The sequence below is a fragment of the Balaenoptera physalus genome (assembly GCF_965194825.1).
Source record: "Balaenoptera physalus genome assembly, chromosome: 8".
Classification (NCBI taxonomy): domain Eukaryota; kingdom Metazoa; phylum Chordata; class Mammalia; order Artiodactyla; family Balaenopteridae; genus Balaenoptera; species Balaenoptera physalus.
The window spans coordinates 89,617,528-89,638,473 of record NC_138887.1 but is presented as its reverse complement, the minus strand read 5'-3'; the positions used below and the strand labels follow the sequence as shown (position 1 = coordinate 89,638,473).

Here is a 20,946-nt window from a genome sequence, read left to right as displayed (position 1 = left end):
TACCCCCTTAAAATTAAATGATCAAAGTTAACATCCCCACTAATAAGTCATGCTGACATCAAATTCTCCCTGTTATGGTATTATGAGAAGGGCTCAGGAAGTAAGGGGAATGTTAAAGAAATAGAGGTGTTTTCTAATTTAAGAGATTCTATGATTTCCATGAAGACTGTATGCACAGGCTTTTTTTTTTTTTAAGATCAAGAATCATAGACAATGTTTTATCCAAAGTCAGTTTTAAGACATTCAGGGTTACCAGGGCTCAAAGAAGGTAGGAACACAAATAATAAACAAATCCTTTTCCTAGTTTACTCAACCTTCACTGAAACTCTTTTGGTTCTAGTGGTCATAATAACTTGTCTAAGAGACTTCAGTGGCCTTTGTGCATGCAGTGTAGTTTTAAGATTGTATGTTAATATATGCATATGTATGTTAATCTAGCTGGAAGTGTTTTTTTGTTTGTTTTTAGTTTAGTGAAAACAGTTCAAAATCATATGATTATGATTCAAAATCATACATAAAGGTCAATTCCAAAGACCTTCATAACTAAAAAATAAGTTCAGACATAGGACATGTGACTTGCTTTATTTTACAAAAGTTCTACCTTGGTGTTCCCATTGTAGGAGCTTGAGGTTCCCCTGCTAGAAGAGAAGGCCTTGCTAGAAACTGAGCAAGGTGCACACTTGATAAAAATAAGACAGTTACTCACAGATCTAAACACGTCGGTCAATGGTCCGGATGCCATGCTGATTGTTAAGGCCCAGAGAGTCTACTATTTCTTATGTATCTGCAGACTCTTGTGTTTTATTTATTCTGGTTGGGATATGGATTATAGTGCCCTTTCAATGTGTGTTACTTTGAAATGAGATTAGCATAATAGACTATATTTTACAGGCTTTCATTTTCAAGCCCATTTTGCAGGCTCAGAAACTAAGAAGTGTTGACAAAGGACTGATGATGATTGCACTTGTGCGATCAGAAAGGGTTCACAGGACATTGCCCACTCCAAGGAGAGATCATACTCTTACAGATCTTAGGTAAACGAAGAAAAAAAAAGTTGTAAGCAGGGAAGGACAAACAGAGAGGAGAGACATTTCCGAGATGTACTTAAAGTTTTTTTTTTTTTATCCCGTGTGTAAGTGCTTGCTTATGAGGGAGCTTTTATGTCCACCCCATAACAATATGCATTATGACTTCTGTGTTGCTCCCCAATTTGCCTGTGCACAAATAATCTCATATCATGATAAATAGTTGAGGAAGAACACTATGAGAGATTATCATATATTAATCATTTCAGTTATTTTAATGAAGGTAAAATGGAAGTTAGTCTTTGAATGCATCGCTACAATCTCTGACTCCCACAATGACCCTCGTCTGCTGATGAGGAATCCTGAGCACGCCAGCCTCTTATGGGCAGGACAGTGATTTTTTTTCTTCCTTCATAAGAATGAAGACTTTTAAATTTATTAGAGGAGAAGAATTTTTGTGTTCAACCAGAATGAATTGTTTATAATTAATGCTTGGTAATTAATCCATACACATTTTCCTCATATGCCCTAAAATATATTCTACTAGGTTATGAAAAGGTAGTTTTTGTCCTTCAAGCATCAAGTCTCTATAAGCTGCCTCTTGGCCTTAGAGAAAGCACTGTAAATGGAATAGGGAGACTCCTCATTTAATTTGATACATCAGGTCATCATCAAAATATTTAGTTCCTGATCTTCCCACACAGAAGGTGACTACAGGTTAATAAGAACGCAAGTGGAAAATAATTAAGGATGAAAATATATACAATAAAATGCAAAACAAATCAGAATAAATAAAGTTTAGTGTGACTATTAGGTTAAGATGTCTTGATACTCACTCCAATCATAAAATGTGTTTTTTTTTTTCTCTTTTGAAGGACAGAAGAAGCCTGATACATACAGTGCAACTAATCCTTACTGACACATCTAGGAAATAATTTAAAGAAAAAATGATGAAAACAGTAATTTCTTCAAAAGTTCCATTGCCTTTACCTATGGGCAGTGTCATAGGCAGATAATATTTGCTGTCATTTTCATCATATTTCTCTTTTTAAATTATTTTCTACATATCTTTTTTTTTTTTTAATTTAGGACTAGGTCATCTATAACTTCAAGGAATCAAATACAATGGCCAAAATAGAAATTTACTCCTTTTTTGCATGAAATAAGTCTAGAGATAGGTGATCCAGTGTGCGCAGGGCAGCTTCATGAAATACTTGAGGATCCAGACTCTGGTGTGCTTTTACCGTCATCTTCAGCTTCTGGCTTCTGCTTTCTAGGTCTCAATTTGGCTGGTTAAGTTCCAAACCTCTGAATTATACTGCATTCCAGCCAGCAGGAAAGAGGAAGGCAGACAGCTGGAAAAGGGCATGACTCCTCCCTTGAGAAAAATTTGAAGAAAAATTTTCAATGAGTTCTGTAGGTCAAAATGTATTCATCCCTAATTATTTTAAGAGGGGGCTGGGTCTTTTAGTCTTTTAGCTGTGGTCCAGCTAAAAATCAGGCATTGCTTATTATCAAGGAGGAAAAGGAGAGCAGATACCGAGGGACAACTTATGCTCTCTAACATGCTAAGGGTATTAGTGTGACGGAGAGGATATTTTGTGGTAAGAAAAATGTGTTTATGTAGAGTTCATAATTGTTGTAAGACAACGTTCAGGTGACTGTCTATTATGCTGCAGTCTGTGAGGGTAAGATAAACAAAATTTACAAGATATGAGCAGGCAGCAGTACTGATTTTATCTAAAATTATGAAATCAAATCAATATCTATACATGTTCAGATAAACTGAAAATTCAATAACCCTGATAAAAGTAGATTAAAAACATATCAGCTCCCTTAATTTTTCTGCAAATTATAATCTCCTGGAATAGTTTTCCCACCAGTGCCAACCTTGAACGCTGAGAATCTTGAAAAATAATTAAATTTTAGATGAAATTCAGATTGAAGGTGTGTCTCACCTGAGAACAAAATAATTCTAGTTTCAAACTATTCTTAGAAGGAAACAATAAAGAAGTGTCATCCATAAAAGAATGTGTCTTTTTGTTTCTTTTGTGAAGTTTCTTAGACATCAAACAGGTTTTTCTGAGCATTCCGAATAATTGAGTGTAGGTTAATAAAAACATATGAGTTAAATTGCCCTCAAAGTGCAGAGGCTTAAAAAAGAGACAAAACTGAGCAAAAGAGATATGAGGTTTGTCTAAAGCCGAATTGTTTTTTACATGCTCCCTATGGGAAGTATGTTGCTTTGCTTCATCTACTCCCTCATGCTTGCACTCATATCAGACATTTATGGAGCACCTTTGATTAGCTGGGCTCTTTTCTAGGAACTGGGGACTGCAGCTAGGGAGACTTGGGATTTATAATCTGGCAGGAGGACAGAGCCTAAATAAGTAATTAACTGCAGTTGTAATTAATTACAAAAGAGACATGTAGGGTGCAAAGAGAGCATATGAAAATATATAACAATGTAAAAAATTTAGGAAAGAAAAAAAAACACGGATTAGGAACAGCATGAAGTTAATGAAATCAGTATATTTACAATCATGAGCTCATTGTAGACTTTATGGTTAAGCTGAAGAAACTGTATGAAAAATGAAAATAATAAACTAATGACGTTTGCAAGAGTGAAAAAGTTAAACCTGGGTTTCCCCAATCAGTTGCATCAATCAAGATGTCTTTATGTCTAATTTATAAGGGGAATATTTGGAAAGCAGAAGGACTACAGAGGAATAATCTCCTAAAACCCTATCCCTCTCCTTGATCGATAATGCCACAACAAACTATTTATTTAACTCTGCAGCACAGTCAAAATCATTTTTTTTCCTCTTTGTTAGACTCAAATATAAGTTTCTGAGGAAGTATGCAGACAATATTTTACTTTGGTAATCAACGCAATAAGGACAAATTACTACTTCGACAGTTGGTCAGGCATCAATCAAAGTTATATACTCAATTTGTAAGTGGAATAAAAGTGATGGCGGTTAAGGAGACAGGGTATAGGGAAGGAAGGGCTGTACAGTGTTTCATGGGCTGCTAAGTTACCCGAGACAAAGGCTGAGATAATATTCAGCTTTACATTTATACCAGCTCATCAAAAATGTAACATTTTGTTGAAATTGATCTCAGGTTAATTAAAATAAATAGGATTAAAAATTTGTTACAAAATGAATTTTCCTCCCCTTGTATTAAATACAATCTATGTTTTCTTTGTTTCTCTCCCATTCTCCACATTTATTTGTCATTATTACTAGACCCTACTGTGGTAATACATCAAGGTAATAGTGTTCTGATAAGAATGTACCTGGGATGATTTGTCAGCTTTTGCTTCAGAGACTGGAATACTTTAAACATAGAAGTCAATTGTAATAATTGATGCTGCCCTATTTGACACAAATAAAAGACTCATATAATGACACAGTGGGAAAATAGAAAGGAGATTGAGCACCGGACATGAAACAAGAGCTGGAGTGGAAGTAGAAGAATCCTCAGAGTTGTGGAAGAAACTAGAAAATTGCCTCAAGGTCAGAGAAGATGCCCTCTGTAAAGCCAATCTCAGACTATGAATGCCACGTGTGTGGGGGGAGGAGGGGAGAGTGTTACAGGTACAGGAGAGCAGACATGTAGGTCCATAGATATCAGCTGCAAACTCCGAGAGATGACATTCACTTAGACCATGATGTGTACAGACATACTCTCCACAGTCTTTCCTGGTATCCTCAAACCTGTCAGTTATTAATGTCAGAGGCAGCTCCCTGCTTTGAGATTTCCAGAGAGAGGCAGGAAGGGAGTGCAACAAAACAAGTAGAGCAGACATTCAGAGTTTCAAATGCATTAAAAACCATCTTTCCAGCATAGGTTCTGTTGATAATCCCAAGGCCGACTTTAGGTTGTCCATCTCAGTCTTCTATATAGGATATAATCTCTCCTTCATCAGTGAAACTTGATAATGGTCAGTGATTTTTTATCAGAGAACACTAGAGAACATAAGTTAGAATCTTCATCAAAAGCTCAGTTGTAAGAAGTACAGTGTAAAAAATGGAAGAACTCTGTTCTGCCCATCGATATTTTTTACCAGTCAGAGGTTTGTGCCCTGGAACCTCATTATTTGGCTCTTGGGTGAATGTGGCTTTTAATACACCACTTACCTTTCAGTATGCATAAAAGCACTATGCGTAACGTCTCACTATGGGAAGGTGTGCTTCATTGCTTCTGGTCCACGCAGGCCAATCAGTCCAGTCAAATATAGGCCAGAAAGAAATAGCAGTACAATCACAAGCCATAAAACAAAGGTCCTGTAGTGATGTAGCAATCTTGCACCTAGGCTGCCAACAGTTTTCTGAGAAATTATATTAATTTATAAGGAAACTTAAAGAGACGCGATACAAGTTACTAAATTAGGAAGGGATAATTTTTAAGAAGTGGGGTGCCACGTTCAAACTTCTACATACAGGTGGAGTGGGAGGACATTTCAAATGGAGATACAGCTTTTATTTAAAAAGAAACTTTTAAAAGTTTAAGCAATTATATGCACTAGGCACTTTGCACAGCACTTTACATTTATTATCTCATTTAATCCTTACAGCATGCTTGAGTTAGATACCATTGTTATTTGCATTTTAATGGTAAGGAAATAGGCTCAGGAAGGTGATTCAGCTAATAAGTCGGAGAGGCTTTCAAGTTTAAGTCAGAGTGCCTCCCCCAGGGTCATTATGCTCTGCTAGATTTATTTACCTTTGCTGTCGTCTTTCAATGAAGGGCTGGGACGCCTAGGCAGGAGGGGAAAAAGGTGGTATAATTGTGGCCACACAGCTGGCTATTGTTCAGTCTTTGATAAAGACTGTACCATAAATGACATAGCTTCCTGACTCCTGAATAAAATATTTTGCTATTGTCTATCTGATTGTGAAATATGGTATGGAGGAGAGGGAAATTTATTTGGAAAGAAGAGGAACAAATAGGTATCCGTTACTACAATATGTTGGGTCTGGTGAACAGTGAGTGGTGCATAGGATGCACTGGAAAAAAGTGTAGCTCATGTGATTTTACGGATGTGTCACCAGCTATAGCCCATTATAGGTAGAGTACACTATCACAGATGCTGCAAATCCTTACTCCTACATCCTCTTTTACTGTGAGGCTGGGAAGTTAAGTACTTGATTTTTGAGTCTTCCTTGCAGCTAGAGGTATATACGTGGGACCCAGTTCTGGCTAATGAGTGGTTAAGTGGAAGTCTGCTGGGGAAGGCTTCTCTTTCTAAATAAAAGGAGAAGCTTCCTAAGGAGAAGTCCTTCACCTTCCTGACTTCTGTTTCACTTGAACTTGGATGTGGTTCCTAAATGTGTAGTAGGCTTGTTGTAACCAAAGGAATCACAGAAATGCTGGCCAGCCACCCCCTTTCTCCATAAACTCCTCTTGGCTTAAACTTTTGGTCAGTTATTGTTTCTTGCAGCCCAAGCTATTCCTAATTAATACACATGTCATGTTATCTTTCTTCTTTTCCACAAACTGTATTATGCCTGGGTGAAGTTTCAGAAGTACATGATCGTAAAGGTTATGTGGTTTCATGTTGGCAATTCCCAGTTCCCCACTAATTGTGCGCAGCCCCTGTGTTTCTGTTTGAGACACAATGGGCTATTCCCCTTTCCCCAGACATGCCAGAGCCATCCCCTCCTGTGTGCCTTTGCCTAATGCTGTTGCTCCTGCTGGAAATCTTCACAGTCATTCTGAACTGTTGTCCCCATCGTGAAGTCTTTTCTGGTTCTCTCACGCTCAATGCTCTGTGCATATCTTCCCGTATATCCCCTTAACACTCTGTTCTTATCTTTATTATAATGCTGATTATTTGCTTGGTAATCATATGTTTACTTATGTGTTTTTACCAATAATCTCTGAACTATTAGAGGTCAGGTTTCATGTCATACGTGTCAGACACACAACAGGTGCTCAGTAAATATTTTGTTGTTGATTCATTTCTTCTTCCTTTGAATCCCCCTGAAACTTTCTTCTTACCTCTCTTTGGCACACGTCATTTACTTTTCTTATTTCATAACTCAGTAGTGGGCTACTTGGAATTCTGTCTTGCTCATCTTTGCATCTTGAATGTATTTTTAAGCTAAATTCGTATTTCATGAATTGAATTGGACTGCTAATAGTTAATACATTAAGGATATCTCAATCATCATGTTAATTGCTACTTCCCCTGGGGATGGGGAGAAGAAATGAGGGATGAACTGTAAGTATCCAGTTCACTGAAGGGGTTTTTAAAAATCTCTCCTATTTAAGTTAAAAGTGAAAAATTAATTTGCTATAGAAAGAAACCCATGTCCCACATTCTCCGATACAGAAGTGTTTGAAGGATGTAAAAGAAGAATCTGTTTTCAAGAACTTTCTAGTTTCCCCTCTCTAGTTGTCAATCCAATTCAAGTGCAATTTAATAAGTTAATTGCAATATGTGATTGACAGAGGCAGGGAACAATGTCTGATGTGAGGACTTCTCTATAAAAAAATTATGATAATAACTAAGGATCCTATTATTTCATTAAGGAACTCTATGTCTTGGCTGATGCACAGCAAGACTTTCTCAAATTCTACCTTAGAAGTGATTGATATTAAGCCTGTATTCGTCCATTATGTCGCCAAACCAGAAATGGAGAAAATGTTGATCAAGGTCGGTTTGAATCTTAACTCTTGTGAGCCTAAAGGTCTAAGATGGAAAATAGTATCGCATACAAATCTGGTTGAAGGCATCATTTATCCTGCCAGATTTACTTAGGAACATAAGAAGGTAGTAAGCAACCCTGAACCTCACTAAATTAAAAAACGAAAACTTGTAAAAAAACAGTTTCCGTGATAAATAAGCAAACAAGGTTGTGGGGGAGGGAGTGAAGGAGAATTTTCATTATGTAACATAAATGAATTCAGAATAATGAAAGATTTAAGAAGACTCAAATATGATTTTTTTAAAAAAGAGTTGTCTTTCTGGAAACCAAGAGGCTTTAGTTTTAAGTATTTTGTTTCTGAATCAGAAATTTCAATGAAGCTATGCATTAAGAATGCACTTATATCTATTTTTTCAAATTTCAGATAATTATTTGATCATTTAGACCATTAATTATTTTTTTAAATTGAACTTATGTTTATTATTTGAATATTTAGTAGCCTTAAAGCAATATTCCTAAAGTGATTTTTCATGTATATTAATTTTCAGTAAAATGTTAAACGGTGGGATACTTCTTAAATTTTAACATTTTATGAAGAGTTTAAGAAAACATTTTATTGAATGTGAAACAATTGAGAAATATAGAAAGATTTTCAACATAGACTTTTTAAATTAAAATAAAAGGGAAACAGTCATATCGAGTGGTACTTAAATGCAAAAATGAATAGTTACATCAAAAAACTTTCCCCCTCAAAGTGGAAATAACTCATCCTTCATTATGCAGCAAGATAGTTGTTCATGTAGCCTAAACATTTACAGTAACTGATTTATTCACCATTGAAGATCAAATCTATTGCAGTTCAGATAATTTCTCTGCATTAGGAAAATGAATAAATTAAAAGTCTGCTTCAGCAATTTAGTCCTCCTCAGCAGCGATTCTGCAAGCTTGGTAGAAGATGTCAAAACCTGCTGAAACCTAACAGAGTCAACTCCAAGTTTGTGTATCGCAGTCCACTCTACCTCTCCGTCAGGCGGTACATGTGGAAATAGAAAAGCAGCTCTCTAATTAATCAAAGTCAGATGTGCCTGAACGCCTGGAGTTGTTGCTGATCCTTGGCCCAGCTTCTCCCATGTTCTCGCTCTATGTTTTTACCTTGAAAACTTCTGCTCTGAGCTGGGAATGCCTGAAGGGCTTGCACGGTAAGTCAACGTGAAATTATCTCAGCAGGAAGAAGTTGCTTTTCAGCTTAAATGATTTAAGGCAGCAATTTTTCACACTCTCAAACTCTGACAAACGCCCAGATTGCCTCTCATGTCTGACTTCAAAATATTCAAAGAAAAGCTATTTTTATTAAAAACACTCTAGAGAAAATTGTATGTCACTTGTTCTCTGATATAACTTCATTTCTCCTGACAGTGACAATTTTCACCTCAGTACAATTTCTTTATTTTTTCCAAAGCTAATTCTGCTTAATATTAGTATTTATACAAACTCATATCAACTTGTCTCTGTGAAATATTCAAGGGTGTCAGGTAAATGTTGCTCACTGTCATTCATCTTCTCTGGGTGTTCAAAATGATCAATCGATTTAAAACTACACGTAGTTAGTTTGGATATTATTGTTTTATTTGTAAGGGAGAACTTAACAGTTGTTAACACCCTTCATTTGACACACCTGTGTCTGCGACTGCAAGGATTTCCAAACTTGACGGCACGTGTCTGTTGCCAAAGATCATAAAAGTTTACATTAATTAATCTATTTGTTCTATGCCTGTAAATAAAGCAGGTAATACAGTGCATGTTTTGTCTTGTGCTGCTTACATGTTAATAAGATTACGGTGGATGTCATATTGCCCAGAAACATCACATTTGCTTTATTATGAATGCTGGCAGTGCAGAAACATCACATTATAATCACTTCAAAAAAGAAATATATTATGCATATTTTCATATGTGTTTATAATTCCACTAAACCTCAGCAGAATCAAACTCAGTAGGGACAAGAATGACAGAAGGTTTAATGTTCCAGAGCCTGCTGAAATCTTGGTACATTAATATATAGCAGGATGGTTAATATGTATAAGGTTACTTGTGGCCTGTGACCTCAAAGCATATCTTCTGGCCTTATCACGTTTCCATGAGAAAAAGTAACCACTGGCATGTGAATTTTCTGCAAATAATTTGGAGCTTTTTTAAAGGGTTAATTTTGTTTCTAACTGGGAAAGCCTGAAGTAAGGTGTTTATGAGGGTAATGTGAGCAGTCACCATTATCCAGGTACTGAGGAACTGGAGCACACTCCTTTTTAAATATGTGTACCAATTTCCTACAAGTGTGCCTTTTATATTCCACTAAATGTTTCATTTCTAAATAAAACTGGATCATTTTTATTTCATTTCTATCCATTACAAAGAAATCAAGGAAAGAATTACCTGGCAGCCTTCTTCTTCACACAGTGCTGGGGTCGGGTCAATGGAAGTACATCAAATACAGAAGGGAAGTGCGTTTCATAAATTTCAGTGTTACAACAATGCCATACACAGCTCCTACACTAACGCCCCTGCTTGAGAAGTTGTCATCTTTCCCAGTCTGTGACTTGTAACGTGTTTTCTGTTTGGAAGTCACAACTACTTTGATTTTGTTTAGCTTCCTTGAGTTTTATTTACCATAGTTACTAGCTCACTGAAGGGAAAAATTATTTATGTTTTAAGACGTACTTAAACATAACAATCTGTATCTTCCTCGATATTGAAACATTTTTAAGATAATTTCTGTATATATGATGAATTCTGTGAATAGCTGATAGCTAAACCTAAATAATTATTGAAAAGCCAAAACTTCACTGGTAAAACGACTTTGTGTACACACATACACACAAGATTGCCTCTCAGAAGGGCTTCACACAAGATTGCCTCTCAGAAGGGCTTAAGTAGCTTGTTACGGGTTAAAATTTACTTGGCATTAAAAAAATGAGTATTTAATAAAAATTTGCATGCTAACAGTATTATTTCTTTTGTGTTTTCAACGGAAGAAGCCGTGCTATAATATTATTTAAGATTCTTCTTTCTTATTGATAAATTCAAAATATGTTATATTCATGAGTTGTTTAAATGCTTTGTTTCTGTTTTACAATATGTGCATACAGGTAGGAAGAAAGTATAGGATTTGCTTCCTGACTAAAATATTTACAACTTTATCTTATTGTATATTTTAGCTGTGTTATGGGAAAATAGAAATTGTTTATCTGAAATATAATTACCTTAGATATATACCAGTGAGATTGTTATTGATCCAAAGGAATACCTCACTTTAAGCTTTAGATTTTAATAAAATTTCAAAATGAGCTCATTCTATATTATTATTTATAAAATTATGTTATTTACAAAAGCACGTAATTTGATAATTTAAGATCTTATAAGAAATATTCCCTATTGCTTATTAAAATAAATACTTTATTCTCTATAAAGGGATATATAAATGATACTACATTATACGAATATATGAATTAAATTATATTTGTATTTATTATCCATTTATATATATCTAGCATTAAATTGGTTGTTTCACTAAAACCATTCAGTGAAGTATATTTAGTATTTTTTGTTTCAATTTTTTTAAAAATAGAATAATGGTTTATTACTTAAATTCATGTTTTTCTTTCATCCTTAGTGTTTAAGTGTACTGCATTTGAATCATTGTTTATGGAGTATTTAAAATATGAAATGTTTTAGTAAAAATTGGAACCTGGGTAGAACACACACACTCAGTTAAGAAATAATTCAGCAACACCACTGTAAGCAATCCTTAGGGTCTACCTTTGTCCCTGAGTCTAGTCTAAACATTTTTGTAATACAAAAAAAAAAAAAAATTATCTGGACTTTTTCAGTGTGATCTATGCCAAGAAATCAAGGAAAGTGATAAAAGCTATAAGAGAGCCTATGCATTAGTGAATATTTATATTGGCAAGATCTGCAAATTTTATAAAAGTAAAACAAACACAGAGGTTGCTTATTTCTGAAAGGAAATCAGCCTCACTGAATTTCTTTCAGGAAAGCGTTATTGCTCAAAATGATATAAATCTCTATTGCTATCTCTAGCAAATTAACTTGAAATGCTGGCAATGCCAAGGAGGTGCATTAAGTTTTCTGTTGTTTACCTTTTCCTAATCACCATAAAAATCCTTAGTGAAACAATTATTCTTAAAACAATCAAGACAGTATATCTCTATAAAGGGGAAAATCGATTTAACAACAAAACTAGATTTATCTCTGTTGATCACGAGGCATTCAGTGTAATTTTAGTGAATTATGCTTGGCTTTCACTTCCTAGCAGAAATTTTTCAGTGATGGTCAAAAGGCAAACTGCAAACTACTGCATAATCTTTTGCCTGCTATTTACCTGTCCTAATCACTGCTTTACAAAAAAAAAAGGCATATACAGGAGACTGAACCAAATATTTATTTTCTGTTACATGAAACAGTGTTACTATTGTGTGTGGCTTATTTAATAGTACTTACCTAGGAATCTGATGTCATTTCTTTCAATTCATTAGTGAAGAAATCAGGTCTCTATAAAAGGATTCAGTGTTAAAGAAACAAATCCAAGTTCATCTTATGAGAACAGAATTAGAAAGATTAAGAAGTAACATGATTTTTTCTTCTTAAATAGAAGTTATTTTTAAAGACATTATTAACACTTTCATATCTGAAACTTCTTCTTAAGCAAGAAGGAAACACAAAAGAATTGGAGGCAGATTAAGAAAAATTTAGTTTTGCTATGCTGTATGCCCTATAAATTGTGCATACCATTTGGAGAGACATATAAAAAGATGAATATTCTAAAAATATCTTAGAGATGGTATTTGTTGTTCATTTAAATACGTGGGTGAATGAGTCATATTGGCTTATATCTCTTTTCAACAGTAATGAAAATACTCGATCTAAATGTATTTTGTCAATGTAGTCATAGAATATTTCTTCCTGTGAAATGTTGCACATTTTTCCCTTCTGCTGGAAGGATTAGAAAATTTTATAAATAAATCAGTCCTTATTTAGAAAAAGGGCAATTAAGAAATTCGTATTCGTGTAAGAAGTTTAAACAAGGAATATACCTAAACATATAATTGAAAGATATTTCCTTGTAAATCTTAAATCGCATTTTAATAAACAAGTAAAATAATGTTATTCAGTCAATAGATAATAATTGCCTTTTCTTATTGTATAAATCATAGCTTTCACTTTTATTATAAATAATGCAAATAATGTGCTTGCTAAATCAAATGGATGATAATACACTAAGTTAACCAATGTAAAAGACTAACTCATTTTACTGTTGCTAAAATTTGGATTCACAAATTCAGGTCAATTAAGCTGTTGCCATGTATTCTTAATAAAGTCCATGTTCCATAGCTGTTCAAAAAATGTAAAGTAACTTTTATTTGTTTTGTTACATTAATGATAGCTCAATTGCTATCTTCCACCACACTTAAAGACATTGGTGGTGTTTTGTGCATTCGTGCAAAGTAATGTTGATATTGTAAATTGCTATATTCAATTCTAACTAAATTTATTAAAAAACCCTATTAACATAAATAACATTCTAATAAGATTTAACATCAAAGCAAAGCAGTTTATAAAATATAAGAAGAGAAAAATTTTAATTTGAAGCATTGAAGTGATATTCGAATGTAATATGCAATAATCATCCTTTTAAAACCATCAACCATTAATTAAAGCAAAATTAACAAGAGTTGAGTTTAGAATGTTAAATGTGATATATAAAAGTATTTCTATTGAAAACTGATATTTACAAGTCACATAGACTAGCAAACATACTTTAAAATTGATCCTATAGATCTAGGCAGATTGTAATCATATTTATAACTTGTAACCCTTTGTTTAAAATCTAATAACATTAATATGAATGTATTATTATGATATTGAACTACAACTTTCAAATTAGACAAGTAAAACTTTTAGAAATACTATTTTCAATTGGTTTTCCTATAATATGAATAGCTAATCTAGGATATCATATTTTAGTGACTGTTTCCCTGTTATCGGTATACAATCTTATGATTTTATAGTAAGACAAGCATCATCAAATGTAAGTAAACTGGACTAGTTGTATACATTGTTTCTTTGAAAAAAATTGAAAATACCTAGAACTTTTTATAAAAGAGGTGGTTGCTAAACTGAATTTTAATAAACCAATATAATAATATTATTGTTCAGTAGGTAATAATTGCCTTTATATAAGCTGAAAAATATTGTTTAGAGTGATAAATATACAATGCTCCATTATGCATCTGGGAGTGCTGATGCATAATTTTTAGTTCTAATGTTATTATGTAATTGAGAGAACATGTTCATTTGCTCTAATAACTACTAAGATGCACTTAATAAAATGAAATGTAATAATACTTGTAATTCAATCTATTCATGGAAGTAATTTTAAAAGTCTACCACTCTCCTTAATGTGGATAACATTCATAATTTATAAAGTGTTGTGATGCAGAATTGACAATGCCATTGTTTTTTACACTCTGAGATGATTCTGCAGGCTTCATATCATCTGCATACCAACCTCAGGATTATCAAGGGCAAACAAAAGATAATTAACACCAGAAACAGGCAAATGCAGGAGCTACCGGCTGAGGGTTCTCATTTAATGCAAGACTTCTGAAAACCAGAAAATGAAATAACCATAGAAAAGCTTGTCTCAGAAAAGAAAAAACATTTCAGTATTCTATTCTTTATATAAACCTTGCCCCACCATCCCAGTTTGTAGCTTATCAGAGAACATGGTCTCAAGATGGTATAGTCATCATCTATATCAGATTTAGCAAAAGTTATTTTTAAAGAATGAATTTCAAATTATATAGTTTATACTTTTAGTTTCCTTAATACCAATTATAATCATGAATTTATTTATAATGTGTGTAGAAGAGTGGAAAACAAACTACTCCCATAATAACTTCTATCATGTTTTCACATTTACTAACTAGGCTATAATAAAAAGGAAATTTCTACAATTAAACAGACTATTTTATACTTAGCTGTAGTTTATATAACATTATATACAGATAGTATGTATTCAAATGATGGTTTCAAATCATTAAAATCTTATATTTATTCACATGAAATAATAGTGGTAACAGAGAATATGCTATGTTGACCTTGATTATAGTACTGTCTTACTGATTAAGTGAAATTATTTATATTTTCCAAACTAAGTGCCCTTTAACTTTTAGTAAATCATCTCTATTAGTGTGATTCACATATATGGGTATTTTCACTTTACAATACAGGGCAATTGTTAAATGTTTTAAATACTGAACTTCTAAAGTTCTGAAATAATAATTATAAAATTATGTTTGAAATAAAGTGACACAGTTTATAACAAATTCATATATTAAAGACTTTTTAAAAATGTTAGGCTTCTCTGATAAAGTATCATGTTATTAACAATTTTAACTGAAATGGGTAAGGTAGTGACAAGCCTCAGAGTTTACAATTATAAAAGAACATTATTGGAATATGGCATTTTATCACATGGATACAATCACAGTTTGTCTTCAGGAAATAATTATGCATTTTGGAGCTCTTATGTGATACAGTTGCTAGTTCATTTCCCAAACACCACCATTAAGTGGATATTCCATAAAATCTCTCCATTGGCAGTATGATTGAGAATAGTTTATTTCCTTTTGAGTTAATTTTTTTTTCTTGTTTTATACCAACTATTCTGCACAACTTTCAATAGGGGTCAAAAGAGATTATATGTCATATTTAGTTTAATTCTATTCTCTGTAGAACCTGGGTTAATTGCGCTACATGATTACCTTTTAAAATATCAAGTCATTGTCTATAAAAGAATACACAGTTAATCATAAAATAAAAATAAATCTCTCTTATGCCACACAAATTGTTAAAAGAAACATGTTAGTCATATCTCCAAATTCTTTCCACCAGCTTCTTTCCTCCACATATATTTTCCTGTTGTTATGTCCCAGGGCCCCATCTTTGGGGTCCATTGCTTGATCGTCTGTCCAGCTATATCAAATAAATTGAACTATTCTTTTAATATTGTACTGATAAACATTAGTCTAAGTTAAGGCTCATAACAAGGCACATAACTGGCTTCACTGTTGGTACTAAAATGACTCTTAATTGTATCAATTTGAATGGAAATATTTTACTAAAACTAAAGCTACAGTCTTCTTGATTTAGCTGAAAAATATTTCAGGAAGATTTTATTTACATACATATTTTAGTTATCTTCAGAAATGCGTTGTGGCAGTTGAAAATGGCCACACATTCTTGACACATGTCCTATTGAGACATAGGGTCTATTTTCTCTCTCCTGGAATCTAGGTGGTCTATGACTGCTTTGATAAAGGAGTATGTTGGAAGTGATGCCATGCCATTTCTGGGACCAGCCTTTGGGAAGACTGGCAGTTCTATCTTGATTTTTTTAGAGCCCCGAGCTGCCTGTGAGGAGTCCAACTTTATGTAAGAAGTTCATGCTGCAGAAACCATGAGCAGAGGCAATGGGGCTACATAGAAGGGAAGAGTGGTTCTGCTGAGCTCAGCCCTGCAGACATTCTTGTCAAGGTTCTAGGGATGTAAATGAACCTAAGTGGGATCTTCCAGACCAGATCAGTCACTAACAAAATACTGCCAAGTGACCTCAGTTGATGCCCATGGAGCATGAGAATTGTTCAGCCCAGACCTATCACAATTTGTGACCCACATAATCATGAGATAAGATTAAATAGTATTTTGGAAAACATGGTATATAGCAATAGATGACATAAAAAGACATTTAAGCATTCGAGATACACAAATTATAATTTGTAAGTAATGGCTGAAATTATGGTATTTAATACTGTGAAATGAATTTTATCCATGCAATTCATACAATAAATAGCTTTATCTTAATCCAAGAAAACCTCATTTCTCTAAGAAATCGAAGAACTTGGATGAATAGTAAGTTATTTGCATGATCTTTTTACTCAAAATGAGGCTTTTTACCAAAAAATGTTCATTTTATTTATTTAGAGCTTTATCTTATTAAGCACTTGTTATAGATGGTCTTATCCAACTGATTCATATATCCCCCTAAGTTATTCCCGTTACAGATATGGGGAAGCAGGGACTTAAAGAGCAGATGGCTTGCTTCAGATCAGCCGGTGAAGTGAGCCAATCAACACTAGAATCCAGATTTTCAGAATCGGTACTCATTTATCTTTTAACTTCATCCATATCGTCTCTGGTATCAGGCTGCCTGTACCTGAAATTTGTATGCCAACATTTTATGTAAAGTCTGATACATATCTCGAGAAACACACCAAAGTGGTTGTTTTTTTGGTTTTTTTTTTTGATGAATTAACTCATGAGATTTCTTCTAATAGCAATAGGAGTTGCCTGTCTAGTTAGAGAACACTTTTTGTTTAATATTGTTTTAACACTAATATATTAATAGATTAATAGATATTAATCTATTAATAGATAGGACTGTTCTAAGACTGTAATAGGGAATTTGAAATAGTAACTTAGTGTGTTTAAGCAAGGTATTTGCATTTTGTTTCTATGTTTACTGAATATGAGCTCCAGGATTCAGAAGTTGGGCTTAATTTTGACCACTAATTTTCTTTAAAACATACAAAACACTATACTCTCTGTACTATATTTATATGCATAAAAATCAGCTGACATGTGAGTTAGTCAACTATTGAAAGAGGTTGTTTTAGTGTTACAGACCTAAACTATATAGATCTGTATCACCATCCAATTTTCTTCTTGGGTTCTTTTCATCTTTTTGCCTTAAAAATTCCTCCAAATATCCCTAATAATTCCCACTGTACCAATATTTTTAGAAAATTATATTCTTTCTCATGGTTCATATTCCTTAAATATCAGTAAATTATCATCTCTACCACTAAGCACTGCTTCACCATGTTCTATCAAGTGAAATCCTGTACGCTTTCTTCATTAATTACCGTCACCTTTTCTCTTAATCATTTTGAATTTTTGAATCTTTCTTTAATTTGCCTTCTCAAATTGGGATACCTAAAATTAAACATGCTATTCAGAGTTTTTCACTGTAGACTTTTTCATCTCTTTCCAATATTAATCACAAGATTATTTACCTCTTTTAAGGGTTTCATTTTCAATCATGTCCTAGTTAAGATGCATTCAAAATAATTAAAATGCCATAGTTGAAGTACAGGCCTACAATTCCATATTAACTCTCTGAATAATAAAATTTAGTGTGCTAAGACATCAGTAGAGTGAATGTTTATGTGACAAAGAATGAGAAAGATTTCTAAGAAATCTGAGAAATACCTTACCAGAAGTTTTCTGAAACAAAAATTTATGCATTGCTGGGCAAAGGATTGCATACAAGGCCACTGACCTGTTTCAATGCTAGAGAAGTTGCTTTTGATTTAAATATTTCCAAAAAGGCTGACTGCCATAGGACAATTGCTTGCATTACCAGGGAATATACACATTTTAAAAGAATTTAAACTTAGCTCTGCTTGTGTATACGAATGCATGCGTGTTTGTATAATGTACATAATTTACCTTCTCCTCAAGATAATAAAAAGCAAAATAGTGGCCCTAACTCTGGATAATATTACAAACAGTAACGAGTATAAATGCAATTTTCTAACTGGTAATGAAGGCAACAAATACTTCCAGACATTTTCCCATGAAATTTTGTACCTGTACACTTTGTCACTTTGCCACTGTAAGGCTATTTCTTTAATTTTACGAATTCCGAGATTGAAATGCTGTTAAATATTTGGAAGGTGTACAGTATCTGATAGCAGGCAGAATGGATGAGCATTCCATTTTCTAGAAAAATAATGTTTCAAGATATTCTGCCTACATCAAAACATTTTCTTACCTAAACATTTTTTAGACAGTTTTGCATTTGGGGGATATTTTTTCTTGAAATGCCTTCCTTTTGGTGGATGGTATTCATCTTGATAAGTAGTTACTATTATCAAGGATAAAACTACTGAAGAATAGAAAAAGATGTTAGAAAAGAAATCCATATAAAGCTATGAGGATATGTTATAAAAAACCAAAAGCAGCATTTGTTAGATCATGAGCCAATTAATTTTAGAATAGAAAACAAATTCTCCTTTCATTCATGGAATCTTATATATGATTGCAGACCTGTGTGGGGAGGTACAGTGACTTTTAGTGGCCTGGAAGCCCTATTTTGTTCAGTCCTGGTTCTCATCAGACTTATCAGTAGTTGTATTCACCAGCATGAAAATAGATTCTGGATATGAAATCAAAAGAATGAGGAAATATGAAGAACACCTCATAGAGAATAAATTTCATGAGGATAGTGATTTTGTAAGAATAAGAGCTAGACTTAATTAAGTATCATTAACCGATTAAGCACTGTGGTAAGTACTTTCTGTGCATTAACTCATTTAATCATCATAACAACTCTAATTATTATGATTCTTGTATTATAGATGAAGAAACTGAGACACAAAGAGGTTAAGTAACGTTCTACTGTCTAACTGCTAATAATGGGTAGAGCTGGTAATTGAACTCAGGCGGTCTGGTTCAGTCTGCTCTAATTACTCCAGTGATTTTCAAACTTGAGAGTATATCTGAATCACTTGGAGGGCTTATTAGAACACAGATTTCTGGGCTCCATCCCCTGAGTTTCTGATTCATTATGTCTGGAGAGCAGACCAAAACTTTACATTTCTAAGGGGTTCTCAGGTAATTCTGATGCCTCTGGTCCAGGGACCACACTTTGAGAACCACTGCACTAAACTTAAACTATACTCCCTCTTAGGCGCTATTCTTGACAAGCCGGATAGCATATAATTTTAGGTTCTGTGAAATTTTGCTTTAAGGGATTTAAATGTTTGCCTTGGTCAAAGCAAATAATGGATGAACTCACAGTAATGGTATGTTCTAATTAAGCTAACCCTTAGGAAAGGCAAGTCGGCACAAATTCATTCATTCAATAATCATTTATTGAGTTGACAATCATGGGTTTAGGGATTTGAAATACAATGATGGGAAATGTATTGGCCTTTCTCCCAAGAAATTCAGCCTAGGAAGATGTATAAGCAAATAATTGAAGAACAGTGCGACGTGTTTTGCAGTGGTGAGACAATGGGTGTGGATTGAAAGGTTCAGAAAAAGTTTCACAGAGAAGTTTTTGAGTTATCTTAAAGTGCGACCTGAAGTTAACAGTGGTATGTGTTCTAGTGAGGAGGGTATATGCCAAGTTATGGAGATGAGAAAGGGCACATTGAATATTGGAAATTATTAAGAATCTGATTGACTGCAGCTAAGGGTTGGAGCAAACGAGCGGGAGGCTGAGTAAAATAAGATTAACACGAATATGCAGGAATTTATGAAAGCTCGGTGACTTCCTGGACTTTGGATGAGAAGTCATGGAGAAGTTTTTTTTTTTTTTTTGATGTGGACCATTTTTAAAGTCTTTATTGAATTTGTTATAGTGTTGCTTCTGCTTTACGTTTTGGTTTTTTGGCCACAAGGCATGTGGGATCTTAGCTCCCCAACCAGGGATTGGGCCTGCACCCCCTGCATTGGAGGGCAAAGTCTTAACCACTGGACCGCCAGGGAAGTCCCTCATAGAGAGGTTTTAAGCAAGAGATGGGCATTCTAGGAAAGGTGACTGGCAAATGCAAAGTTAACAGTGATAACCTAGAAATTGTTTGGAGGACACTTTAGAGCAAGGGACCTTAGAGGCTAGACCAGGCAGGAAAGGATGTAGGAGTAATCTAAGATAATGGCTATGGGGTTGAATAGGAGAGAGTAGGTTAGATAAATCACACTGAGTGGTGCTGTTTTAAGTGTTTATGTATTTTAATTCACATTATACTTGGACGAAACCTATGGATCAGTACTATTACTTTCTCTGTTATACAGATAAGAAAACTGAAGCACAGAGAAACTGGGTCATTTCCCCAAGGTCACACTGCTTGTCAGTGGTAGAGCCAGGCTTTGAACCCAGGCATTTTGGCTCCAGAGTCTGCCTTCATATCCAGGTCTAGTGATGGACTGGATATGGAAAGTAAGGGAAAAAGAAGGTACTTTGAGTACTTTCCACAACTGGCACATATTTAGGCCAGTAAACACATACACAATATCCAGTGGTTATTAGGTAGCTTGGCTATCTAATCCATTCAAATGATGATCTAGTGGAATTAATAGGAAACCAGACGCCCTTTTCAGCAGGTTTCCTTATTAGG

The 20,946-nt window shown here is 34.0% G+C and overlaps 1 long non-coding RNA gene across 3 annotated transcripts in view; it reads left to right on the top strand.

Annotated features, from left to right (window-relative positions):
• LOC309665758 overlaps positions 1–20,946 on the top strand; it is a 232,041-nt gene that overhangs the window by 125,688 nt on the left and 85,407 nt on the right. The gene's annotated exons all lie outside the window — the stretch shown is intronic.